The following is a 27,943-nucleotide window of genomic DNA, read 5'->3' on the forward strand; positions in this document are numbered from 1 at the left end:
TGCCTCGCACCCTCTTTATGCTCCATGTGGCTATTCCTCAGGAACACCTTGTATATCTTGCCAACTCACTGGTTCTATGCAACACAATGAAACTATTTTTATCAGCAACTAAATGGCATACCATGTTCTATGTATGCATGCCAAAGGCACAAATGTTTTTTGTTTTTTTTAAGAGAGGGGTAACTAAGACGAACAGAGGATGCACAGATAAAAACATTCAGAGGCAAAGGAAACAGAAGCCACCCATCCTCCACCACCTCCTTTACCAACCTGGAAGCTAAAGACTCCTGTTAAAGGTAAAGGTAAAGGGACCCCTGACCATTAGGTCCAGTCGCGGACAACGCTGGGGTTGCGCCGCTCATCTCGCTTTATTGGCCGAGGGAGCTGGTATACGGCTTCCAGGTCATGTGGCCAGCATGACTAAGCCGCTTCTGATGAACCAGAGCAGCGCACAGAAACGCCATTTACCTTCCCGCCGGAGCAGTACCTCTTTACCTACTTGCACTTTGATGTGCTTTCGAACTGCTAGGTTGGCAGGAGCAGGGACCGAGCAACGGGAGCTCACCTCGTCGCGGGGATTTGAACCACCGACCTTCTGATCGGCAAGTCCTAGGCTCTGTGGTTTAACCCACAGTGCCACCCGCGTCCCTTCTACTGTTAGTGTGGCTCAAAACCTGCTAGAGGTCTACAGCTTTGGGAAAAGAATATCCACTAGTTTGTTTCTTCTGCAAGTGGCATACTAGGTACATCCCTGGGCCACTCTAAAAGCCCTGTTTATTGAGCCTTCTTCCTGATTTGCTTGCACAATCCTTACACAGAGGTTAGACTATGTCCCAACTTTATTGCGAATGCATCCCCATTTACTTGTGGAGCATTTGCATGGCTTGCCACTCACTTCCATTCATCCAGTCCACACTTTTCAGTGCATTTCACTTTCCTAAAGCACAAAAAGTCTGGGTTTCTTAAAAATGGAAGTTTGTTGCTCTAAGGCGGCAGATCCCTTTAATACTGTATGCTTTAACAGCGCAAACCTACATTTCCAACGTGCACCTAAATACCTCTCACAACAGCATAAAAAGAGCACAGCTGGATCAGGCCGATGGACCATGTAGACCAGAATCCTGTTCTCACAGTGGCCAACCAGATGCCTGTGGAGACCTGAGCACAAGCGCACTCTCTCCCCTCCAGAGGTTTCCAGCAACTGATATTCAGAAGCACCCTAAACTGTAGAGACACAGCAGAGTTGTGGCTAGTAGCCACTGATAGCCCAAATCCCCTTTTAGAGCCGTCCAAGTCAGTGGCTGTCACAAAAATAATGACATCCTGGAGGCACCCTTGGGTTGTTTGTTGCGTGGGAGGGAAGGAAAGCCTGTGTCCACTTGTTGACCATACTACTGGTCTTAGTTAAAACAAGTTTATAATGACTTTTGACCACATTGTAAGAACCCTTGTGCTAATGTAAGCTGCTTTACTGCTATGCAACTACACCCGAGGGACACGGGTGGCACTGCGGGTTAAACCACAGAGCCTAGGACTTGCCGATCAGAAGGTTGGCGGTTCGAATCCCCGCGACGGGGTGAGCTCCCGTTGCTCAGTCCCTGCTCCTGCCAACCTAGCAGTTCGAAAGCACGTCAAAGTGCAAGTAGATAAATAGGTACCACTCTGGCGGAAAGGTAAACAGCGTTTCCGTGTGCTGCTCTGGTTCGCCAGAAGCAGCTTAGTCACACTGGCCACATGACCTGGAAGCTGTATGCTGGCTCCCTCGGCCAATAAAGCGAGATGAGCGCCACAATCCCAGAGCTGGCCACAACTGGACCTAATGGTCAGGGGTCCCTTTACCTTTAACTACACCTGAAACTGCCTTTCCAAGTCCTGTACCCTTCACCAGAGCCCAAGTACTTTCCTTTCAGCTACAGCTTCATTTTAACCCCTTTCCTGCTCACTGAGAAAAACAAGCAATTCACTTTGGCTGGGAAGGGGGGGAGAGAACCAGGGGAGGACTGCAATATCCTTTTAAGGGATTTCGGTATTACTGAGCAAATCAAATAAAAGAGTCCAGCAGGGTGGAGAAGGCAGCTTGGTGCCAGCAGGGCCCCTGTGGTCATCAGTGGCCAATTATCTCTTGGACCTTGTGTTTAAAAAGGTCGCTTGGGACATTCAAAACCAACTGCTATAAATGCTACTGGGGGAGGAGGAGGAATAACCAGAGAAAACCCAGAGCAGCATTTCATTGGGTTCAGCGCAAATGTTGTACTGTCGATATTTCCAACATATTGCTAAATTCATTTACTGTTCTATATAGCTCGGACTCCCACCCCCTTATCTAACTTGTGGGGAATCACGTTAAATAAAGGATATGCCAGTACTGTCTTCATTACAGTCCCTCCCCTCCATATTCCACTGGGTGAAATTCAATGTACAGTGGTACCTCGGGTTAAGAACTTAATTCGTTCTGGAGGTCCGTTCTTAACCTGAAACTGTTCTTAACCTGAGGTACCACTTTAGCTAATGGGGCCTCCCGCTGCCACCACCACGTGATTTCTGTTCTCTTTTTTTTTTAATAAATATTTATTCAATTTTTCCAATTTTATACAAACACAAAAAGAAAAAGAAAAATATTAAAAACAAATCAATTTCAATATCAATTTTTCAATAACATGTTTCTTTGACTTCCTCATACCTCCCCTTCTTGTTTTCTAGTTCAAATTGTTAATCCAGCAAATCCTAATTTCACGTGATTTCTATTCTCATCCTGAAGCAAAGTTCTTAACCCAAGGTAATATTTCTGGGTTAGTGGAGTCTGTAACCTGAAGCGTCTGTAACCCGAGGTACCATTGTAGTGCTAACTGGGGTGTGTGTGTAGGTGTGTGTGTGTGTGTGTAACTAAGCCCAATTACAGAGCTAAGACCTCTGTGCCCATTCTCTTCCTCTCACGCGTCCACCAAACCTGTTCTGGGGTTTCCTCCAACCTTCCTGAGCAGATTTAGGGGGTGCAGGGAAGAAATAAAGAGGGGGAAAGTCTTGTTGTGCAAGAGGACCTTGTTATGTGCACACAACAACTTAGTTGACTCCCACACCAGATGCTGCCAATCAACTCCCAGAATATAACCTGAAAGGTGCCTAGGAGAAGCACATATACGGTAGAACTCAGGGGCGATAAGCACATCAGGCTCTGCCTGCTCACCCCCTCCAGCTTCTCGGCTTCTGAGCTTCTGCAAGATCCTGTTCTTCGCTTCCCTTCCTCCAGCCTTCGTTGCCTTGCTTATACTTCAGTACAGTGCTGGGTCCAAAGGAGCAGGGAGGAAGACTGAGCACAAAGTCCTAATCCAGGTGTTTGTTTCTTCTAAAGCACAAAGGATTAAAAAGTCAACATCTCCGTTAAGATGCTATGAAAGCCTTGCACTGGTAAACAGTGTGGGAAGGGGCGGTGGTGGTGGGGAGAATCAGGACCATGCCTGCTGTCACCTCCCAACAACCACACATTCAACAGAAGGTCTTCTGTGTGTGTAAGTTGTATGCAAGTGTCGTACATGTGATTTGGGAACCCTGTCTTTTGCAGGGTTCCAAATCATGCAAAGAGAGCTGATGCCTATAGTACTTGTTCAGGCTTTCAGGGTAGTGGTATTTCCCCCCGCCCCACACACATTCACAGACCATCTCTGCACAGTGTTTAATTAATATAGCAGAGAAGTCAAAGGGACTCCAAAAACAACAACTGGCCATTTTAGAACTCCTTGCTGTACAGAGGTGGCTAGTTCGCTTTCTGCAACAGGACTGTTGTTGTTTAGTCATTTAGTCGTGTCCGACTCTTTGTGACCCCATGGACCAGAGCACGCCAGGCACTCCTATCTTCCACTGCCTCCTGCAGTTTGGTCAAACTCATGCTGGTAGCTTCGAGAACACTGTCCAACCATCTCGTCCTCTGTCGTCCCCTTCTCCTTGTGCCCTCCATCTTTCCCAACATCAGGGTCTTGAAACAGGATTACACGGGTGAATAAAGTCCATCCCGTGAAGATCTGCAGAATCAGAGCTTGGGCTTGTAGATCCTGGAGGCAGGGCCGGCTGCATTTCTCTCCGTATCTAGTTCATACACTCCATCTGCTCTTACCGGGGGGATGCCCTTATTACCCAGATAAATAACCAAGGCAATAGCCTGTTCTTTCCTTCTCTCAGCTGCCAATGGGAGAGAAAGAAGTCAGTTTCATCTCTGTTCCCTTGTCAGTTTCCACTCAATTTCCTTTGCTGGTTCTCAGGCATTAGCTCAATACTGCAGAGTTCGTTCAGGCTGCAAACCCTGCAGGAGGAAGCACTGCTTGTTGGAATTTGTGTGTGTGTGTGTGTGTGTGTTGTTACTGCTGCTGTTTTTGCTTAAAAAAAGTACTGGAAATAGGTTTTAATTCCTATCGATCTTTGGTTCAGAAAACGCCGTGAAGCCCAGAATGGTGCCTACACCTCCCTTAGCCATGCCAGTGGCAACATTTAAAAACAGGGTGCGTGTAATTTACGCAAACGAGAAGCTCTGCCACGCAACTCCCTGCTGGGGAAGCCAGCGCTTTGAGCAAAACCACTGATTGATTGCAAAAGCTTCTACTCCTCTGCTAAGCTGCAGCGCCCTCTAGTGGACCTGGCATGGTCTGCAGTCAGCCGCAGCAGCAATGGGAAAGTTAAGAAGGGAGATTCACAGGCAGTTTCAAGGAAAACCTACTTTTGGAGTCTTAGGGTCATATATAGAATGTGGGCACCACTTGGTTCACACATGCAGAGGTTCTGCCTGATAGCTCAACTGGTAGAGCATAAGACCCCTTAATCTCAGGGCTGTGGGTTCGAGCCCCATGTTGGATGAAAGATCCCTGCATTGCAGGGGGTTGGACTAGATGACCCTTGTGTCCCCTTCCAACTTTACAATTCTATGATTCAGGGTTTCAAAGATGGGTCTTGTCTAGTCCTGCATGGAGATGCTGGTACTGAACCTCATGCCTCGCTATGTGCAAATAAGGGCACTACCACTAAGCTACGTGCCCATCGTAGATGTGCCACAGCAGAACACCTGTATGGGATGCCCAAAGGGCAACGCCACTGGGTGAAGAATACATCTGAAGGTCTCTAGTACCAGATTCACGTCGTCATTTCGGTCATTGTAGTTTAGGGATGGTGAAGCCTACGGCCTTCCAGATGTTGTTGTTGCTGCTGCTGCTGTTAATTCAATTTATATACCGCCCTTTATCAAAAGATCCCAGGGTGGCATACAACATTAAGAACACATTGCAGAACATCAATGTGGCTTAGGGCCCTCATACTTACGGGACCGCCTCTCCTGGTATGCCCCACAGAGGACCTTAAGGTCCATGAATAATCATAGTTCCCGGGCCCTAAGGAAGTCAGATTATCTTCCACCAGGGCCAGGGCCTTCTCAGTGATGGCTCCGACCTGGTGGAGTGCTCTGTCCCAAGAGACCAGGGCCCTGAAGGATTTAACTTCCTTCCACAGGGCTTGTAAGACAGAGCTATTCCACCTGGCTTTCAATTTGAACTTAGCCTGATCTTTTATTCCCCTTCCTTCCCTCCCCCTCCCCTTTATACCCGCTCTGGGATCCCACAGCTAATTCTCCCCTGGTCGCTTCGCTGGCCCAAATAGGACTAACCTAGCCAGCAAGCCCTGGTGATCATCTAATGTTTATTGGATGGATTTTCCCCCTAAATTGATTTATGAATTCTGAATTTATTGTTATTCACGTTTTATACAGTATTTTACGCTGCTTTTTGTTGCATCAATTAAGTTTTTTAAATTTGTTGTTAGCCACCCTGAGCCCGGTTTTCTGAACTGGGAAGGGCAGGGTATAAATAAAAAACTATTTATTTTTATTATTATTATGATAAAAAACATAATAAAAAACATACTGACAGACAGCCTAATGATAAAATAGTCATCAGAGCAACAGTCCTCCCCACCAGACTTTCACAGTCCATCGATTAACGATGTAACGATGGTGCCAGATGAGCCTCTCTGGGGACAGCATTCCACAACGGGGGAGCCAGCACAGAAAAGGCCTGTTCTCTTGTTGTCAGACTCCAACTCCCATCAGTCCCACTAACATGTTCAATGGTCAGGGATGGTGAGAGTCGTAGCCCAGCAACATTTGGAGGGGCCACAGGTTCTCCCACCCCTGCTGCAACCACATAACTAAAACTAACGCCTACTCTGCTCTGCTCTTCCTCTACCCAGCCCAGACCCAGTGCAAAGGAAGGAAAAAGGGAATACAATGCTATCAACCTGTGACTGCCCTCTCCTACAAAGGTGGAAATGCTATGCAAAGCCTAAAACCCTTAAATATCATTATTGGGATTGAAGTCGTCTTCCCTGGGATCCTTGGGTCCAGAAATATCAAACCCCAGGCAGCTGTCCATAACATCCCTCACTTCCAGTGCCTATCATTTATCTCCCCACTCCACAAGCCAATCTGCGATCAGATCCAGTTTTCCATCTTATTTTGAATGTATCAAAATGTGCAGCATTGTGAATAAATATCTGGTCCCTCTTTGGCCACCATACCTATTTCTTTTCTTTTATTTTTGCTGCTGCTGTACTGCCAGCTGGAGGCTAACCTAAGTTTTTCTAACAGTATGCACTGTGCGTATACTATTGCTGCCATCTGCTGGGTAAACTGTGCAACCAAATCGGAAAGTTGCTCAGCTGAGGGGTAGTTGGCAAAAAACATGCTTTTTCTTATTACTGTACCTCCCTGCTCCAGATCTCGTGCAACAGAAGTAAATACCAGCCATGATTATATGAACAAGCTACCTGACGCTGTAGCTAAGTGCACATCTTGAAGAATGATCAAGAAGTCACTAACTGTTAGTCTGTTGCCGGAAACACTACAGAGTCCTGTGGCAAACTGAAGACTGAACAAATTATTTAGCTTTCATAGGACTGGCAAGTAAACCTGCTACAAGGAGGCTCGCTTATCTACATGCACATCAAAACTGGAAACAGCAGGGGTTCCAAAGTAGGAATGTGCGCTGAAAACAAAATTTGGTTCCGATCCTGCTTTGGAAAGTTTATCAGTTTGCCTCAGGCTACTTCAGAGAACACTTGTTGAATGTTGCTCTGAATCAGAGCCTTGCTCTAGAACAGGCATAGGCAAACTCAGTCCTCCGGATGTTTTGAGACTACAGTTCCCATCATCCCTGACCACTGGTCCTGTTAGCTAAGGATGATGGGAGTTGTAGTCCCAAAAAACATCTGGAGGGCCGAGTTTGCCTATGCCTGCTTTAGAAAACCCAAAGCTTCACAGATTTACACTGAGAAATGAACAAACAGTTATACATGTTTTGTTTTGCTTTGTTTTGAACAAAACCAGGTTATACCAAATTAGTTGTTCCTCTTATTTTACTCCTCTATAAGTTCTGGAGGAGCACAGAAAGCAAAATTTCTGATTACAAAGCACAGCGCTTGCATTAAAAATGCAAAACCAGAAAAATATAATAAATTAAAGGTCACTTATTGGGAAATACGTTCACTGCCTGTTTCTTTTCTTCTCTCTTTTTTTTTAAAGGATGAAATAAAGTAACAAAAGGATTCACTTCATATGTCTTAATCTAGATGTTGGTTGCTAAGATCTGATATGGGATATACACTCAAAGTTACGTTTCAGCCTAAGGTGGTGTTGTGGTTTAGCCTGGCCAGGCTTCTGGAAAGACCACATTCGAGGAGGAGGAACATGACGCTATGGGAAACTCTAGCAACTGCAGCTGAATCTGAAGAGCCCACTGAGCTGCCCAGGTCCAAGGACAACTTGCTGCCCCACCTCCAGGACTCCCTCATATTTTGATTGTCCCCTGACTCTCCCCTTCATCCCCCAAGGCTCAGGAGCTACGATAACAATGAACCCTGGTGTGAAATCCACAATTTATGGAGAAGTGGGCGTCTAACTACCAGGCTTCACCATCAAGGTTCTACTTGGAAGAAGAAAGAAGCTGGAGAGGAACCCAGTGTACTGGATAACCCAGCAAGTAGCTGGGGAAGGGAGGGCTCAGGCTGTATACTGTAGCTATAGGCCGCTCCATCTCTCATAAGCCTCTGATGTGACAACAGCTCTCTACAACTCTCCGTTGAGCAGTGCTAGCTCTAGTTCTCTGTCTTGTCTCTAGTTTCCACCCCGGCTCTGGTTCCTCTAAACAAGTGGTCTGGCTTGGTTTCAGTACCTCCACAGCACCAGTAACCCAGGGCTTTCCCCCAGCTCTCCAGAACTCAGTTCCAGCACCTTTCAGGTGGGCCCCATTGCCATCATAAGAGAACAAGGGAGGAATTCAGAGTTCTGGCACCACTTTTTCTAGAAAAATAGCACCACCTGTATCCCTGTGCTGTAGATCCTGCTCAGGCCCCAGCTTGCTTGAACCCCAGGTATGAGGAACAGACTGCAGGCCTCTTGATTATAACATGAACACATACATATTTGGGATTGAGCGCCAAACCAGAAAATGATCTCCGCAGTGCTTTCTCCGCAATAACTTTCTATATTGTCAGGGGTAACCGGCAAGACCTAGCTGGATTTAGCTCATTCCCCTTTCCTAAGGATTCCCAGGGCCATTTTAATATTTAAATTTCAAATTCATAGGGCCCAAGCTTATTCCCCTGCTTATTCCAAGCTTATTCCCCAGGAACTCAAATAGACTTTTAGCTTCTGAATATACAATTTCTCTGAAAATGAAGCACCTGCCAGGATTGTATTTTAGAAGAAAAGCTTTGGGACTATTTGGTGCGCGAGAGTAACACATATATCGATGGAGGTAATCAGGGTCTTTCCAGGACCAAATGCTTATCTCACAGCACAAGGATAACTTTCAAATATTTATTAATTCAAATAAAAGTTTGCTTGGACACATCCAATGTAGAGGCTCTTAAGATAAACGCAAGCACAATGTAAAGAATAATTATACGACTGGTGTCCTAATGTACATATTCATTTCCATAGCTCAGAATTATTTCTTATCTTTCTCTCTTTCCCTAGCTAAGCATAATCAGCGGTAAAATACTCTATGTATCTGAAACTATCTCTGGGTCTCTCTTTAGCCTTCTCCTGTTGGAATTCACAATACTTCTTCCTTGTACTTCCCACCCACTCTGTCAAAAAACAGCAACCCCTTCTCTTGATTCCTATAGCTTTTATCTTTGCTGGAACATGGGAAGTGTTTTACAGGACACCAAAAGCACACAGGCCTAAAAATGACGAAGGTCAACAGGGGCTGTGCATACCTCAAGTCATACAGAGAAAAGGAAGTGTGCAAGAGCAGCCTTACTTAGCATCACCTGCCCTCTTTTGGTGTTCCTCTGGAGTCTGTCCCTGAATCAGGGTGGCTTTTCACATTGCATTTTATACTTGGGCATAGATAATCCACGTCACAATTCCACATGCACTGCATCAAGTATGAAGGGCGCACAAAGAAAAATGCTATTTCCCCCCTATCAAGTAAAGAGAAACAGCAAACAGATTAGACCTCTGTTTCCAAGTATTTTATAAGGGAAATTTGTGATTTACATACACTTGAATTTTGCCCTCTGGAATATATACAAGGTGTGTTAATGGGCCCCAAGACTTTTCCTATTCACTATAATGGGGAATCTCAATTATATCCCCCTCCCCTTTTGATCAAAGTGAATGAAATTTGCAAGCACAGGAGCCCCTCCAGAGTTGATAAAGCCTACCAAAGTGCATGCAAGTAAGTCTAGGAGTTTTTTTTGGGGGGGGGTAAAAGTATAAACTTTCCTTCATTATGCCTTGTAAGAGAGAAGGAGGAGCGAGGTTTAGTCTCTTTCTCATCCTAAAATAATTAAAAAGGTGCTCAAGAAGTGTATAGTCTTGTTTGTATATATTTTTTCTATGTTCTGTTGCTTCACACAGGCCTTTATTTCTGGTGGTTGTTTGTGTCCTCTATTAGCCTTTACTGCCCCATACAATGTGAGAGGTCTAGAACGCTACTTGCAGTACTCGGAGTTTTGTCATTAAAGCAGAGCAACGTGGGATTTTGAAAACTTAAATGAAGCTTTTAACTTAAATACAAACAAACCACCCAGCACTCCACAGGCAACATTCTGGACAGACTCACTTCTTGCTAAGCCCATGGATCTAAAAGAAACACATATGTAAGTAGAAAAATGAGAGTGGCGCAAGGCTTTTGTGAGGGCCCTGTTCTGAGTTGGGTTGGGGCGAGTCACCTAAATTTGCCTCATTATCTGGCCCCCAAAGGTCCTTTGCACCCTTGGCAAGCAGCTGTATTGGCAGCCTCCCCCCCCCCCCCAAATCACTTCACCGCAATTTCCGCTTTAGGAATTACTAAGTTTTATGTGACCCAAATATTTGAAGCATCTGGAGTGAGGGCAAGGCAAGGAGGAAGGGCAAAAATAAAAAATGCACACCTTTGTGCCATGGTGCAAGAAAGCTAGGAAGCTTCTCCTGTATTTAATCTCACTGCGACTGTGGTGGAATGTCGCAACACGCATTTACACCATGCACTCCATAGTCTGATAGGTGTTTTCACACACACCCGGGCCTGCATACCCCTAGATATGCCTCTGCACCCGAAATGGAGCTGATTTACAAAATGTAGCACTAACAGCATTCTTTGGAAACCTGGAAATCGATTAAAGCAGGATACTCCTGAGCTAACTTGAGGATGCAGTTTTGGTCGGTTAGAACATCCTTGCTTGAGCCACAAGGCCAGGCCTGCTCTTGCCCTTCACTCATATAACATTTATTTTACTGTCCCATTTCCCACAGGATAGTTGTGTGGGTGACATACGCACCCCTTTGTATTCAGAGACACCTCTGCCACCATGAAGAAGTCTTTCTTCAAAACAACTCTCCTCTCTCCTTCCCTTTTCTTCATAGCTAGCAGGACAATGGGATCTTCAGGTTCAACCTGGACCTTCAGAGTTCTGGAACCCCTGGCGGGCCAGTTGAGAAACCTTCCTCCTTTATAAATGCTATGGCAACAATCACAGTGAGACTACAGGGTTGCCTTTTATGGGGGTTTGTTTTTTTCTTTCACCACTAGAGGGCTCCCTCACAGAGCACTCTGTTCCTTAAAAAAACCATCTGGATTACTCCAGGATAGAGCAGCTCAAGCAATATACCCAATAGAAGAACTAGGTGGATGATTTTTTTGCATTTTTTAAAAACAAAACTCCTTCCACCAGGAAGCTTAAGGCTGGATAATCATGACTGCTTTCCAAAAAGCTGTTCAGAAAACCCTATAGCTGCACTCAGGGTCTGCCCACCCATAAGGCAACGTGAGACAACCACCTCTGGTGGCAGCATCCACAGGGGCAGTAGGAATACCATATTTTTTGCTCTATAAGACTCACTTTTTCCCTCCTAAAAAGTAAGGGGAAATGTGTGTGCATCTTATGGGGCGAATGCAGGCTGCGCAGCTATCCCAGAAGCCAGAACAACAAGAGGGATTGCTGCTTTTGCTGCACAGCGATCCCTCTTGTTGTTCTGGCTTCTGGGATTCAGAATATTTTTTTTTCTTGTTTTCCTCCTCCAAAAACTAGGTGTGTGTTGTGGTCTGGTGCGTCTTATAGAGCGAAAAATACGGTAGCCTCCAAGGAATGCATCGCCCGCTGCCACAGTGGCAACAACAGCTGCAGGGCACTCCCTGGTGACTGGATCTGCCGCCTCCTTGGCGGTGCCACCCCCCCTCCAAGTCACCTCTTAGTGAATAGGAGGCACTGTTGGTTTCTGCCCACCTAATGTAAATCTTCACTGGCCCCTTAACTTCCCTGGCCAGTGGCCGGGAGGGGCGGGGATTTAGCCTCAGGTGCCAAAATATCTTGGGCTGGCCCTTGCCAAACTCCAACAGAAGGCCTCGTTTTGCAAAAGATTTCACCTGCCATGAAAAGGGGCCTCTCCAGACACCTCCCTTTTGGTGGGGGTGTTTTGGGGAGAAGAGGGGCAGAGAACCTAGGTTACTGGAGAAATAACAAGTCTGATAGACAAACAAGTAGGGGCAAAAATTTGTTCAGCAAATTTGCTATTTTTAAAGGGGTCTTCCACAGTGTAGTCTGCTTCATACCTCATTTCCTCTACCAACTGGCCACACTCTTGCCAACGACAGCAGAAAGGATCATATTGAGCACTGTCTTCCCTGATGACGGAGTTTCCCATGACGGGTTGCTTGCCTTTTTTGCAGGGGCTTCAACACTTTCGCCCAGAAATTGGAGCCTTGTGAAAAACTGGCGCAAACATGATCAAGCCAAAAAGATTCTCTCTCTCCCTCTCTCTCTCTCTCTCTCTCTCTCTCTCTCTCATTATCAAATGTCATTTAAGCACAAATGATTTCTCCAATTAAAACACTGAACATTTTGGGAATCTAATGGTAAGCCGATTATGAGTTGAGTTGCAACACCATCTTCTGGACTCTGGTTGGACAGGCAGGAATAGGAGAGACCCTCTTACGATAGGAAACCTTAGTGCTATGTGTGCACCAGAACACTTGCTTCTTCAAATGCCAATATCCATGTCAACTCGCAGGAGGTGGCCGTGCTATCATTTATCCATATGTTTCCTCCTCAATAAACTTGGAACGATGCAGTAATACTGGATCTACAAAACAAAACTCTAAAATGTCCGTTTTTCAGTCAAAAATCACAGCAACACACATGCTGTGCCTCCGCAGCCGCAAGATTCTCAACACAATGCTAATAAAATAGTATGCTTGATCCAGCAGGGGGGGGGGGGAGTTACAAGGGAAATTACCATGAGCTTTTTGAGCTGTGGAGCAGTAGGGGATTATGGCACAACTTTGTAGCTATGTAGGAAGGGGTAACTGCTTTTCAGCACCCAGGCTGAGACAGAGATAAAACACCACTAGGAACACACAAACAAACTCAGCAGGGGGATCCAAGATACTTCCAGGAGGGAATGATGGGACACTGCAAAGAAATGAATCATTAACAGAAGACAACGAACTAAATCCTAGTCACATTTCAACAATTCTCTCTAAACAACAGTGGGACAGTTGCCATGTAAGAATGCGAAATATGTTGAATGCAGTGGACTCCTGGCTGGTGAAAAGAAATGTCTTTGATGAAAGATATAAGGAAGTTCTGCTAACCACTGTTTGGTGTTTGTTTCTGAACAGTCTCTGCACTGGAACCCTTTATGCTTTAATGGCATCCTCTTTTACGAATTGTTCCTAATTGGTTATTAAGTCGTTTGCACCTAATTTGGTAGAGTCCACTGTTTCTTGGGTGCGGCAACTGTAGGAGGAAGCATCATACATGTTTCATCCTGTCCAAATCTCCAAAAAGCTCAGGGAGTTACTTCATTGTACCCTTACCACAAACCTCTGGAGTAAGCTTAGGCTGACAGATGGAAACTTCCCCAAGAGCACCTGGTAGGTTTCATGGCCAGGTAGGAATCTTGCGGTGCTGAGGCTAGGGAACCTAGGAGCATGCTTCAAAGAGGCCGCGTAAGTGTCAGCATGGGATGGCACATCCTAGCAACCTTCTTCAGATCAGCCAGGCAAGCCCATCAGAAGAGCAAATGGGAGCACTAACCTGATCACAGAATAAGTTGGCACGGTACAATTCAGCAAAGTGGCCAGCTCCTGTCTATGTGTAGGACCCAGGCCAAATAATGATAACCAAAGAAAAGAATAGGTTTGGAGAGAAAAGGGCAGGAAGGACTTGGCAACCTAAGTCACACCATGGATCCACCTACGCAGACTGGTTGCGGCTCTCCTAGAGTCCTTTCCAGCCCTGATGCTGAGGATTAAACTCTGTAGGCAAAGTAGATGTTCTACCACAGAGCTACAGCAGCGATCTCTTACTACTGCTGCTCCTTGTTTCTTTGCTCTTCTGCTAGCAGGCACTTTTTCCTCTGATAGCAGGTGGAAATAAATTTGCCACCTCCTTAGAAGTGCCATTGTCAACCGCCCTGAGATCTATGGGTGGACGTGCCCCAAGGTAAAAGACTTCTGGGAAAGGATTTATAATGAATTGAAAAAGTGTTGGAAAACACATTTACTAAAAAAACCAGAAGCCTTTTTACTTGGTATAGTGGGGGGTGAAATCCCCAAAAAGGATGTTACTTTTTTTCTGTATGCCACAACAGCTGCGAGAATATTGTTAGCGAAGAATTGGAAGAAACAAGATTTACCAACTATCGAAGAATGGCAGATGAAGATGATGGACTATATGGAACTTGCCGAACTGACGGGGAGACTCCGAGACCAGAGAGAAGAGACGGTGGAAGAAGACTGGAAGAAGTTTAAGGAATATTTGAAAAAGTATGTTAATATTTAAACCTTAGAATAGCTTTGGAAGTGGATATAGGCTGTAGGGTTAGAAGTAGAAGATAGGGTATTTGAAAGTGATAAAATGTGAAGTTATTTTAAGTATGATTAAAAAAAAAGATGGTTAGAAATTATGATATATGTAAACTGCTAAAGGTGAAGTAAAATGAAAATCAGATAGGTGGGACTTGGGGAAGCCAACTTAACAATGTTTAGAAGAATAAGGATATGACAAGAATTTGTTCGTATTGTTTGTCTTTTCTGTCTGTGTTTTTTTATTTGTGTGATAAAATGAATTTAAAAAATTGGGGGGGGGAGAGAGATCTATGGGTATAGGGCGGTATACAAATTTAATAAAAACAAAGAAAAAAAATGGAAACAGGGGAAATTAGAACCAGGAGCTCACTTGTGTGGTGCCAGTGAGAAGTAATGAGTCCCAAGCAAAGCTTCTAGTTACAGGACTAGGAAACTGAACAGAACTACGTATGGGCAACACTCATAGAAAGAATTCCACTTCCACTTTTCTTTTTGCAACAACTCTCCGTGGCAAAGTCCAGGACAACTGCAGGACAACTCTGAGGAAGACCCTCCTCTTCCTCTCCCAAACCCCTCTGCTGCCCCCTTTCCCCGTTTTTGAAAACTTTCTGGTTCTCAATCACTAATGCTAGCATCCCGGCTCAAATATATGCAGTGCTCAGGTGTGATAGCCCATGAGCAGCTAGGAGGCTCCAGCCGTCTATCACAGACCATCCCCAGCTGCCCCATGTCACTGCTTAGCCAGCCTTAAAGCCAGAGAGAATACTCAGCCCTCAACATTTGCGTGGGAAGAGTCAGGCAAGGCCATGGAGGAAGGGACTCTGCTATTCTCAGCCACACGTGCCTGTCACTGTGGCAACAGGAGCATAGACGTTGCTGGACAGAGGCAGCTGCCACCAGGCTCAGATGATGCAGAGCGAAGGCAGGCAGGCAGGAGTGAAGCCTAGATCAGCAGGAGGTTAAGCAGCACCCCCTGCAATCCCATGCTCAGAGGTCTCCAGTTTCTTCTGCTGTGCTTCTTAGCCTTGCCCTTGGTACCCTGTTAGTCCCACCTGTGGTTGCTGCTTCAATGCAAAGTTTCCTGCACCTACTTTATAATTGGGTGGCTTTTCTTTTCCCCAGATGACAAAGCAAAGCCAGTCCCTCACAACCTCCCATTCGTGCTCCCTCTCCCCCCAAAATTCACCTTTGCAGCTGTAACCTGCCTTTTGCCCGTGCCCTCCTGCCCCACCTGCAAAACCCTATTCAGCAAAATAATAAAAGTCTTGGTTGCATTTTGTTTCCCTGTTTCTCTCATCATTAAAGTCGGCCTCTTCAGTTTTTAATAGCTTGCCATTGTGCAAAAGGTTAATATGTTTTTGGTTCAGCAGAAGGGCAGCTAATTAGCTAATGGCCTCCCCCAGCCCCCTTTCCCTCCAGTCCCAATCTTGATTCCTTTCAACACCAACAAGTGTAATGTGATCACTGCAATTACCTGCTTCCCAAAGCCATTACACACCACCGAAAATTATCCAGAGCAGGTGAGGAAAACCTCTCCCCTATCAATTCATGAAGTCAGCTAGAAGAAGGAGACAGCCAAGTCCTTCCATCCTGAGGAAAGGGAAGCTCTTCAACAATAAAGAGAATCCCACTGTTTTGAATTTGCTTTTGCATATTCTGCCTAACGAAGAGCCGCACATTCTACCCTAGATTGTGATGATCCTGCTTTTGTTATCTGCTCTACTACTTTAAGGGAATAGGACAGCCTACAAATGAATACACAGGGCGGGCGTCCTGTCAGCGGAAGCCCTGAAAATTTTGCTCTGGGGGAGGAGGGGTCAGGAGACCCCCTGAAACAGCATGCAGGGGGAGCAGAGGGAGGACTGTTCTCGCTACGATGACAAAATGTTCAGTACAGCACAATGTTGAATTGCTATGTGAGCCTTATGTATCCACACAGGTGGACCCAAATTCCTGTTCCTCATTCAGAAATGAGCATCGCATCTTGCAAGGTCACTTTTTGGTGGTGTGTGAGGGGGTCACATTCAAAGCCCTTTGAGCATAATGACTGAGTAACAGGTTGTTTGATGTCCCATGCGTTTTTTTCCAAATGAGTTTTGAGAAACCACCTGGAAATTCAACTCCAGCGTCGGATCTGGATTCAGGTATTTCCATCATGGTCCCATCAAGCCTACATCCAGAACCTTCTTCCAGGAAACAAATTCTGCATGCATGCCACACAGCAGAGGAAACAACATACGCAAGAGGGAAACTTCATCCATTTATGAATGTAAATAATAAAAGTACAGGAACACATCTGACCCAGTGAGTTTTCAGAATCCACAGATAGCAGGCAGAGTGCTTCTAATACAATGCATATGTCAGATAGTGACAAAAAAAGGAATGAGCTTTAGATTGTACATGGAATGACATGGAATGAGAGTGTCGGGGACAATGCTGATATACACTGAAAAAGATGTGTGACCCATGCCATCCGTTCTGGCAGACTGGCACATGTATGCTCAGCATGTGATGCCAGGTTCCAGCAAGCCAGCTGTGAAGTGCTCTTCTGGAATTAGACCCCCCTCCTTCACTTCCTCCCCAAAGGTACAGCCACCTGCTGCTCCAGCTGCGAAACAAGCCAGAGAAAGAAACTGGCATCTGATGCACTTGGCAGATGCAACGCAAGAGGCAAAAAAGGGCATGGATGAACCGGGTTAAGAGGAGGAGGAGGAAGAGGGTAGGCCGAGAAGGTCATACGCTACCAGCTGAGGTCGGTTTCTGGGCAAGGTGAATCCAAGGCTTATTTTGGGTAGAAGTTAAGCTGAACTGTCCAGTCAAGGCACAGTTTGCAAAGCTCCTTCCTAAATCAAGAATAGAAGGGGATGTCAGGAGGTCGAGGCAGAGCTAGGCTGGCACAGGCAGATGTCACAGCAGCTGCTGCTTCGCTTCAGATGGTACTTCAGAAGCTCTGTTTCAGAAGCACCGCCAAGTGCTTCAGCATTCAGTGGCCCTTGGCTTGTGGCCAATATCCCCTGAACTCTGAAACAGGTCACTAAGACAAGGGAGGGGATACTAACAGCCCTCCATCACCCCATTTACTCACATACAAGCAGCTCTCAAATGCAGTATCAGAATGGCCTCCTCAAGCAGGATGAAATTTACTGTAAGCAAAGTCTTCTGTTGCTGTGGAAACTATTAAAAATAGATTCTCCCGTGTTCCCTCACCCCCTACACACACACACACACACACACACACAGACTATGATACAGCTGGGTTCCTTCACTCTATGTTATTATTGCTTTTTAATTATGAATAATTTCCTCCCTTGCATGGGAAGATGGATTTCTAAAAAAGCACAAAAAAACTTTCCAAACTGAGTCCCTTCAGGATACATATCAATATGCAAACGAAGGCCGGCATGCATTTCAGAATGTTTATGCCACAGGGTAAACACAACAACAAATCGCTCTGCATTAACTCTTTCCATGCCAACAGGCTTAGCCTGATTTAAAAAAAAAGTCATTGCAGCTCTGATTGTGTTTTTCGGAGGAGGTGGAGTAGTACTCTCTCTGTGGGTCAAGAACTTCAGTGAGTCTGCTACATCAGTGCAAGATATCATATAATGCAGTTGTGCCCCTGAGTCATTTTCCTTTCCATCTGTATGCTTTCCATTCCAGGGCAGAAACTATACAATACAGAATTTTACAAGACAGTTGGCCCAGTTCATAGTGTTAAATGCTAGAAGAGATCAAAAATTCATTGAGCCCCGGAGCCTCATGTGTGATCGTGGCCAACTCATTATCGGAAAATCTGTATCTGCTGCCCATTCTGTTTCATGTTTTTCTCGGTGACCAAATCCACGTAAACCTGCAATGAGATACTTTAAGGCAATTGCAGCTATATGAAAATACATTGTGCAGTTACCCAGTGCAATACCCAGCAGTTAGTACTATTAAGCTCAATGGGTCCTACTTGCAAGTGTGCACCAAGTTTCAGACACCCAGACTATGGCCATGAATCAAACAATTGAACTGCTCCACGTGTTGTTTTCTGCAGCTCTAGACATTCTGAATATACCAAGTGTGACCATGGATCCTGGTCTCCTTAGCTAAGAGCCAATAAAGGGATGTTCTCTCTCCATTAGTCTTTTTAATCTTCTCTTTTAGGCATGGCTATCACAATATTGACCGGCAGTATTCAATCAGCACAGTCGCGTCAATCATTGTGATCACTATGTCTGACTGGCCTTCTGCAAACACAGAGTACCAGACTTACATTGAAATCCAGGCATATCCTCTACAAGAAATGTTATTAGACCCTACAACTCCCTGCTCCTACGCTAACTTTCCTACTTCCCCTATCTAAGGCATTCAAATGACACTCCTTGCCAAACATTTGAATCAAGTCAAATTTTATCTGGTTATCTTTATCTTCTGGAAGAAATTTGGTACCCACATGATGAGTGCTTGTTGTTGTTGTTGTTTAGTCATGTCCGACTCTTCGTGACCCCATGGACCAGAGCACGCCAGGCACTCCTGTCTTCCACTGCCTCCCGTAGTTTGGTCAAACTCATGCTGGTAGCTTCGAGAACACTGTCCAACCATCTCGTCCTCTGTCGTCCCCATCTCCTTGTGCCCTCCATCTTTCCCAACATCAGGGTCTTTTCCAGGGAGTCTTCTCTTCTCATGAGGTGGCCAAAGTACTGGAGCCTCAGCTTCACAATCTGTCCTTCCAGTGAGCACTCAGGGCTGATTTCCTTCAGAATGGATAGGTTTGATCTTCTTGCAGTCCATGGGACTCTCAAGAGTCTCCTCCAGCACCATAATTCAAAAGCATCAATTCTTCGGCGATCAGCCTTCTTTATGGTCCAGCTCTCACTTCCATACATCACTATTGGGAAAACCATAGCTTTAACTATACGGACCTTTGTTGGCAAGGTGATGTCTCTGCTTTTTAAGATGCTGTCTAGGTTTGTCATTGTTTTTCTCCCAAGGAGCAGGCGTCTTTTAAATTCATGACTGCTGTCACCATCTGCAGTGATCATGGAGCCCAAGAAAGTAAAATCTCTTACTGCATCCATTTCTTCCTCTTCTATTTGCTAGGAGGTGATGGGACTAGTGGCCATGATCTTAGTTTTTTTTGATGTTGATGAGTGCTAGTTAGAGAATTATCCAAGAATTGTCCTAGGTTCCAGCTGCCCCGTGATGGACACACAATAAAGGGGGTGGGGGTGGGATCCTGTTTCTCCCAGGCTGATTGCTAAGTGATAAACCACTTCAGAATTCCGCAAAACGGCTGGTGTGTATAAGGGCACATTTCCCTTCTCTTGCAAACAAGGTACACACAATGGCAGACCAACTAGTAGCTTATGATAAGAGCTACCCCCAGGGTCATAACACTTTAAGAGGGGAGGTGGGTGTACTCACAGCTCTCCCAGATATGGACTGCAAATTCACTCTGATCGGACCTGCCTCTTGAAGAGGAGAGGAGAGAAAAATAAGGGAGGGATACAACATCTACAGAGCAGCTAGCCCTCTTGAAGAGAAAAATAAGGGAGGGATACAACATCTACAGAGCAGCTAGCCCTCTGCCCCACCAAACTTACACATAGAGGTGGAAAGGAAGCATACTGCTCCACTCTGTATTACTAAAAACAAAGTAAGGCTGGTCGGTAAGGAACTTTTCTATGTCATGGCCCACCCAGATTTAATTCCCAGCAAATACAATTACATTCAGCTAGACAAATACTGTATTTTTTTCGTGTATAAGACGACCCCTATTTTTGGGGACTCCAAATTAAGGAAATGGGGGGAGTCGTTAACATTTTTTTATAATACAAAACCTCATCTTATACACAGAAAAATACGGTAGATTCTCACAGACTTTGGGTTAAATGTGGATAATGACAGCTATGTGCATTGAGGGAGGGGGCTTCCCAGGCCTGTGGCTGGGTGGGTGTCCCCCTAATGCACCATCTGAATATTGCAAATTGGTGGGGTGCATCTCAACAGCAGGGGGAAAGTAATTATTTTATTTTCTCTGCTCCTTTTCTCTTCCAGCGTCTGAGGCCTTCTCCCCGCTTCCTGTCCTCCTTGCCGAATGTGTGTGTTTTCAGGCATATGCTGCTGTTAATGACGCTTCTGTCACTTCATCTGCTGGCAGAGATTATGCTATCAGGGGAACCCTCTCGGTGTCAGCACCGAGACTTCCGGCTCTAAATCACCAATGGGGTGAGTCAAGCTGCTGTAGAGGGGGAACCTGGAAGTCATCAACTTTCTGCTCAGTGGGTTGTATGATAATGCCTCTGGCAATTGTAGTCGAGAGGTGGACCTCAAAAACACCTGCATTGGGCTGATATATTGCTCAGTGCACCAGTGATGAAGTGAGTGGCATAATGTGAAACCATTTTTTTTAAGCATTTGAATTGGCTGGTTTATTAAATACACTTTTATTTACTTAGAAGCAGGAAGAAGAATAGGAAGAATAAGAAGTGTTAAAAAAAAGGAGTGCTGTGGGTTTGAGAGAACAATAAGGAGGGCTGACGTTCTTACGATATCTGACAAAAGTTGTTGAAGTGATCATCTTGATGTGGTCATTGTTATTAATTGTTGCTGACTTGAAGTGCCAATCATGAAGAAGGGGGACTCCAAAATGAACATGCCTCCCTTTTACAGGTCTGACCTTCGTCGAGCATGATAGTGACTCTATTAAACTGCATTCACACTCACTAGGGGTGTGTTTGCAACATCCCTTCTGAATTCAACCTCATTTCTTCCTGTATCACTCCATTGTTGTTTCAGTAATTGTTCAGACCAGTCTTTATTTACTATTGTTCCACAATCTCCATTCACACCATTTCAGAAATGATATTTTGCCTTCCCCCTTTCTTGTCTTGTCTTCTTTTTTTTTTTTTTTTAAAAACCTTTATCATTTGTAACAAAGGCACCTTTTTGCCAAAGCTGCTAAGTGAAAATAAGCTGTTCAGGTGCTCTGGTATAAAGCTGCTTTCAGACTGCAGCACTCGATAAAAACCACATTAAAAATGAAAAGGCAAATGAGGGTACATACACATCACCACCATGGAATCATCGCACTCCCTGTACAGGGAAGGTGGAATTGGAAGTACAATGGGAATTAAGACAGGACACATGATATGATGTGAACAGTGAAAGGTAATCCAAGGTAGCAGTGGATCTTGTAAGAAAAATAAAATGCCAATGCAAACGCCCCCTTGAGATTTTTTTTTTTAAGCAGCAAACAATGCTTTGAATCAAGAAGACAGGTACAGGATAAGAGATGCAAAGAAATTGCATGCCTATAGCCAAGTGCCACTATGTTCAATTGAATGAAATGCTATCAATTTACATTCTTACAGCATCATGCACTAAGGGAGGAAAGCCTGAGCCTCCTCATATTGCAGCATGGTAGAATCCTACATACACCTGTCTACAGATGCTTCTGGTGCAAGGAACACAATTCAAGAGGCACATCACAATTAGCACACAAACAAGGAAGGCTTCAAATTGATACAGACTCTGGTAATCACCTTAAAGCCCTCTATTTGGCTGGTGAGCTAACAATGCCTTTAAATAATCCTTTCAAATTTGGAGCAGGCTCCAGCATGCTTCCTGTTCCAAGCATTCCAGGTCAGTTTCAGTCCTAGGAAGACTGCGGCTCAACTGAAAAAGACACAGAGAAGGAGACTTTATGGAAGTCTCTTCAGTCCCTGGGCTCCAATCTGGCTCTCCCCACTCGTTTCCTACATTCTTTGGGCAGTGCCCATTCCCAAAGTCAACCAACCATGGCTAAGTCATAGGTGGAATACCTTTTTCAGCTGCGGGTCACATTCCATCAGGGGCAACCTATAGGGCATCACAGGACGCCAGTGGTGGGCAGAACTGATGATGTACAGATGATGCAGCTAATCTGGAATGAAGACTGCCCTACTTCAATTTTCACTATGGCTAACTCCAAATAGAATTCCTAGGCTTATGCAGGTCAACTCAAATGTAAACCCCAAATGTGTCTGTTGGTATCAGTCTCAAATAAGTATGCAGGGGTGCTGTTGTTTTTCCAGTACAACTTGTTAGGAGTAAAGCAATATTGCTTGCAATAAGTTACCTGAACACGGCTAGGGAGGGCTACACCGGACGTAACGTTTGATTCCCTTGCCAATTCCGTCTCATAGATTGTTTTTCTCTCAAGCTTTACTTCTGTCCTCCATGTCAGGTAGTGTTGGACCTTCCTTGTGAAAACCTCATGAATCCATGATAGCCACATATAAGTGTGTACTCAGGCTGGTTTAATTTGCCAGGAGTGATAAACCTTCTTTATTCTTTCAACCAGCAGCCTTACTATACTTTCTATTTCTGCACTCTGCTGAAATATATACGTCAAGTTCCAACACAACAGACCAATACAGCTACTATTCAAGAAAGCAAAGGAAAGTAATTCCTTTCTGATTTTAGTGTGTTTCTGATTGTTCTAAAACTACACAGAAACAGGAGAAGAAACACGTTGAAAAATAAGGAGGAAAATAACAAGAAGAGCTCTGATGGGATGAAAAAATGGTACATCTTCTGGAAATGTTGGGGGCTACAAATAACAAATCCTGGGCCACTAGTTTTTTACCTGTGGCTGAAGGGGTTTAAGAGGTTCAGGTGTGCCAACAGCTAGATACAGCCCTTCCTTCTCTGTGCCAGAAGATGGCAAGCCACACCATGCCTTTTCAGCCTGGCATCTCATAAGCCAGCAGTCATTTCCCTTTTTGCCCTGGAGTGAATGGAAACACCCCAGAGACTAGCCCTAATCGACCCCCTCCCCCCACCCAACCCACCCCAAATCACCAACACTTCCTGCATGCAGCTGAGAGATTCCGTAGCTGGCAATGGAGAGGGTGCTCTCCCGCCCACGGCAGCCAGTCCCGAATAATGATAAATAAGAGAAACAGAATGAAAATGCCACATTTTTCAAAACGATCTGTCAAAGTGAAACCATGTAATCTAGTTTCATTAGGCCCTGTTGTCCCAGAAATGACTGTGTTGTCAAATAGCAAGTAGAGGAATCTCTCACCAACGCCCGGCCTGTCTTCTAATCGTGCCTCGCACCCCCACCCCACCCCCAACTTCCTAGTAGAAGAGGAGAGGAAGATCTGATGCACGGATACAATTCCAGCATTTCCGCTGTATCCATCATTCGAGCTGGAAGCCTTCAGGGAGCCACAAGAGTGATATATACAAAGACCTTCAGTGCTGTTCTCTATGATTTATTAAAATATCAGCCGGATTAAATTTAGGAGGCCAGGGAGCACCAATTCACAACAGGCGGGGCACAGGAACTAACTACAATAGCGCTGCCAGGAGGGAGGGAAGAAAGGTGAGCTATGGCTCAAAGACAGGTAGAAATAGGTAAGAAAATGACAAGACCTCAGGGACGCATACAGCAAGACACCTGAAGGGACGCAACATGCTCCAAATGGGATATTTCTTTAAACAGAGCTTACACATGGTTCCTACACATAAACAGTACCCAAGTAGGAAAATGCTGCACGAATTTGTTCCACATAACAAATAGACTGCTCCACCAGCCAATGTGGGCAGTGAGAATTCAGGAATGTGCAGCTGAATCCACTGCAAATGTCACAGTGATATGTATGTGCGTCAATTACCCTTGTGTAGGGGGGGGGAAGGTAATTTCAAATCCCTTAGCATTTGCGAGGCGAAGTCAGCTGGTGGAGCAACCCAGCAAAAGTTGGGTTTGCCTGAGATTTCAGGGGATTACGTGGCAGCTACTAAAACCATGCCCTGGAGGGCTCTCAACAAAGGCCCCTTTTGCTTCTAGATGTTTGGAGGAAGGAAGGAACCAGAGGTAATTACAGGGATGGGGTGGGGAGAAAAGCACATGAGCATCTTTTGCCCTATCTGGCAATGCCATTAAGGAGGAGGAGAAGCAGCTAAGCCACAAGTCTAAATGCGGAGCAATTTCTCCCAAAGCCAAGATTCAGCTGCTTTACGTACAGGAGCCTACCAGCCCCCACAGCACCCCTTTTGGGCAGGGCACCTGGTATTCGTGATGCATACTGACAGGGCTGGCCTGTGAGCTGGAACTTGGAGGGACGGCTTGACAGACACTGCCCCCCCCATATAGCAGCTTTGTCAGACTCTGTTGGAAGTTTAGCTTCCTCCGGGCCTTTCATAGCACTGCTAATAAGCTGCTTAGGAGCCTCAGTGGCTGTGTGTGCCCAGGCAGAGTTGCCAGAGGAGGCATGCAGAGTGCCTCATTAAAATAATTAGTCTAACATCTACAGGATAGGAAAGAAGAGAAGTGAAAGAGCATGTCCTCCACTATGTACCAATGCCTAAATCCCTCAGTACAGAGTCCCACGCGACGGTCAGAGTGGATACATTTCCGAAGGCATGTTCCCTCTGTTTCATGCAACCCAATGTGCCCCCTACAGGCTGCCTGCAGCCTCCTCCCCTTATTTAGTTCCTTCCTGGCTCCCAGTCCCTGAGCATCAGAAACCATGGGCGCTCCCAGCCACAAGACTACTACAACTAACAGGTTGTGGGAAAGGTGAGAGGAAAAGTTTGTTTGCTTAAGAAATCCATGCACCACTTTCCCAGAAGCTTATAATTGATAAAGCACCACTTAAAAGATGCACCGCGGTGATGATAATACATAATGTTTGTATAGCACTTTCAAGTTTCCAAACCACTTCACATGCAATCCTTACAACAAGGTATTTTTGTAGTGTTATTCCCAACAATCCATAATTGGAAGAGGAGGGGAGGGGGCTGAGAGAGAGATGCTTGACCAAAGCTACCTGATGAGTTCGTGTCTGCAATGAGAATCAAACAGGGGACCACCTGATTGGCACGTAGCTCAGCCTTTTTAGCTACTGCAGCACAGCAGCTAAAACACCCAAAAATAATTAACGAGGGCTGAACTCGTCAATCAATTAAAATTTTAGATTAATTGATTAAAAGTCTTTTAAATTATTATTTTTTTTAAAAAAAGCCATTCCCAATTAAAGCAGACACTTTTTAAAAAGTTAGTTACAGTGGACACTCGGCTCGCGAACGTGATCCGTTCGGGAGGCACGTTTGCAACCCACAGCACCCGCAACGCCGCGTCTGTGCACATGCGGGTTGCGATTCGGAGCTTCTGCGCATGCGCAAAGCGCAATTTAGCACTTCTGTGCATGTGCGAACACCGAAACCCGGAAGTAACCCATTCCGGTACATCCAGGTTTTGGTGCATCCGTAACCCAAAAACACGCAACCTGAAGCGTCTGCAACCCGAGGTATGACTGTATTTTACTAAAAGTACTAAAGATGCTGATAGCTGGCACCCTATCAGAAGAGGCATTCTGCCTGCACTCTCACACAGGAAGGGAACCCCCCAAGATGGAGCCTGCTACCAAATAAACTTCAGGGGTGACCACTGGCCTCCAGCCCACAATCCTGATCTGTGCTCCCCTACAGATTTTCATGCCCCTCACAAGACACCACTGATGTTGACAGCACTGGGGGAAAGGAAAACAGACACACATTAAACTAGACATGACACTAGATCAGTCCAGCACCCTGATGGGGATTCAAATCGACCCCTCCTGTCATCAGAACAATAAATTGTTGATGAAGGAAAAGACAACAAGTCCCCTCCTCAGATGACCTGTGCACTCTTCCATTTCTGGCCACATCCATCACCAGCATGCAGCTCCTGAAATAGTTAGTCTGGTGTACTTGAACCATGTAAAAAATGGAAAGCTACCGTATTTTTCGCTCTATAAGACGCACCAGATCACAAGACGCACCTAGTTTTTGGAGGAGGAAAACAAGAAAAAAAATTCTGAATCTCAGAAGCCAGAACAGCAAGAGGGATCACTGTGCAGTGAAAGCAGCAATCCCTCTTGCTGTTCTGGCTTCTGGGATAGCTGCGCAGCCTGCATTCACTCCATAAGACGCACACACATTTCTCCTTACTTTTTAGGAGGGAAAAAGTGAGTCTTATAGAGCAAAAAATACGGTAAGTGGGCAGGATTCAACTAAGTTGTTGCTCACATAATGGAGCTTCCCCCTCCCCCCGTCATCCTGTGCACTCCCCACAATCTGCTCTGGAGGGCTGGGGGGGGGTTGTAACCCAGAAAAGGTATATTATGCAGGTGTATAGGAGTGCATGCAGGGGAAGGACGGGGAAGTCTCACTGCGCAAATGAACCTCATTCCATGCATGCATACCCCACTTGCTGAATTCCACCCGGTAATACTTAAGAGCAGACTCATGAAGTTTGATCTTGGCTAACTTATCTATTCATTTCAGTAGGTCAATGCTGAATATGACTTCTGTGTTTTCTCCCACACCCAAGACTATGGTTTTCGGTGCAACTAGTGAATATATATATGATGGTCAGGGGTGCCGCAGGCAACACTGGCTTCTGCCTCTCTTTCTTTCCTTCCCTCCATCCTCTGATGCCCTCTTGCATCCCTGCCTCCCAAAGTCTTGCATGGCTGTGTGTTGCAGCAGCCCTGGCTACAAGCTCCCCAAACGAATGGTGCCTCGGAAGCTGTCCAGAAGGTGCTTCCCAGGTCCCTGTGGGGCAGCGTGAGGAGGCACCTCTCTTTGGGGTGGGGGAGGGCAGCTCAGAGACCAGAGGCGGCAATAGTGGCTGCCCAGAGGGCTCCCAAGAAGATGGGGGCAGGGAGAGACGAAGCTGAAGGAACACTCCACAAGGGAGGGTGTTTGAAAAATGGTGAGGGGCTGCCGGCTCTGCAGGCAAAGGGTGACTAATAATAATAATAATAATAATAATAATAATAATAATTTATTTATACTCCGCCCATCTGGCTGAGTTTCCCCAGCCACTCTGGGCAGCTTCCAATCAAGTGTTAAAAACAATACAGCATTAAATATTAAAAACTTCCCTAAACAGGGCTGCCTTCAGATGTCTTTTAAAGATAAGATAGCTGCTTATTTCCTTCACATCTGAAGGGAGGGCGTTCCACAGGGCAGGCTCCACTATCAAGAAGACCCTTTGCCTGGTTCCCTATAACCTCACTTCTCGCAATGAGGGAACTGCCAGAAGGCCCTTGGCGCTGGATCTCAGTGTCCGGGCTGAACGATGGGGGTGGAGACGCTCCTTCAGGTATAGAGGACAGAGGCTGTCTAGGGCTTTAAAGGTCCAATACTTTGAATTGTGCTCGGAAACATAACTGGGCTCCTGAGTTCCACTGGGGTGCCGCAGAAAGAATGTAGTTGGTCAAGGGAGCCGTGAACCCAAAAAGGTTGAAAACCTCTGGCATAGAAGTATCAACTGCCCCTACTTCAGAACTGCCAAGGTTAACTCTGCTCTGATACCGTAACAATTGGGATTTCCCCTTCATTTAACAAGGGTTGGAGTATGTATTTTTGCTTAGCTTATTACCAGCATGCAAGCATCCCAACTTTGCCGCTAACACGCCCCCCCCCCCGTCCCTCTGCTACCAACTGCGCTCCTGGTATATGGTTGCAATAAATAGTGACACAATCATGTTCTGCTACTATATGCCTGCTGTCTGCAAGTGTCCAGAGGTAAGATATTGGGATCCCTTTCTGGACATCCCCTTGGGCCAACATTATTCTCATTTGCTATT

General features: G+C 45.6%; 1 protein-coding gene and 1 long non-coding RNA gene across 3 annotated transcripts in view; one reads left to right on the forward strand and one right to left on the reverse strand.

Annotated features, from left to right (window-relative positions):
* RBFOX3 (RNA binding fox-1 homolog 3) overlaps nt 1–27,943 on the reverse strand; it is a 222,332-nt gene that overhangs the window by 158,591 nt on the left and 35,798 nt on the right. The window lies entirely within an intron of this gene.
* Nucleotides 1–27,943, forward strand: part of LOC310755764 — a 355,649-nt gene that overhangs the window by 11,168 nt on the left and 316,538 nt on the right. The gene's annotated exons all lie outside the window — the stretch shown is intronic.

The sequence above is a fragment of the Podarcis filfolensis genome (genome assembly GCF_964270895.1).
Source record: "Podarcis filfolensis genome assembly, chromosome: 2".
Lineage (NCBI taxonomy): Eukaryota > Metazoa > Chordata > Lepidosauria > Squamata > Lacertidae > Podarcis > Podarcis filfolensis.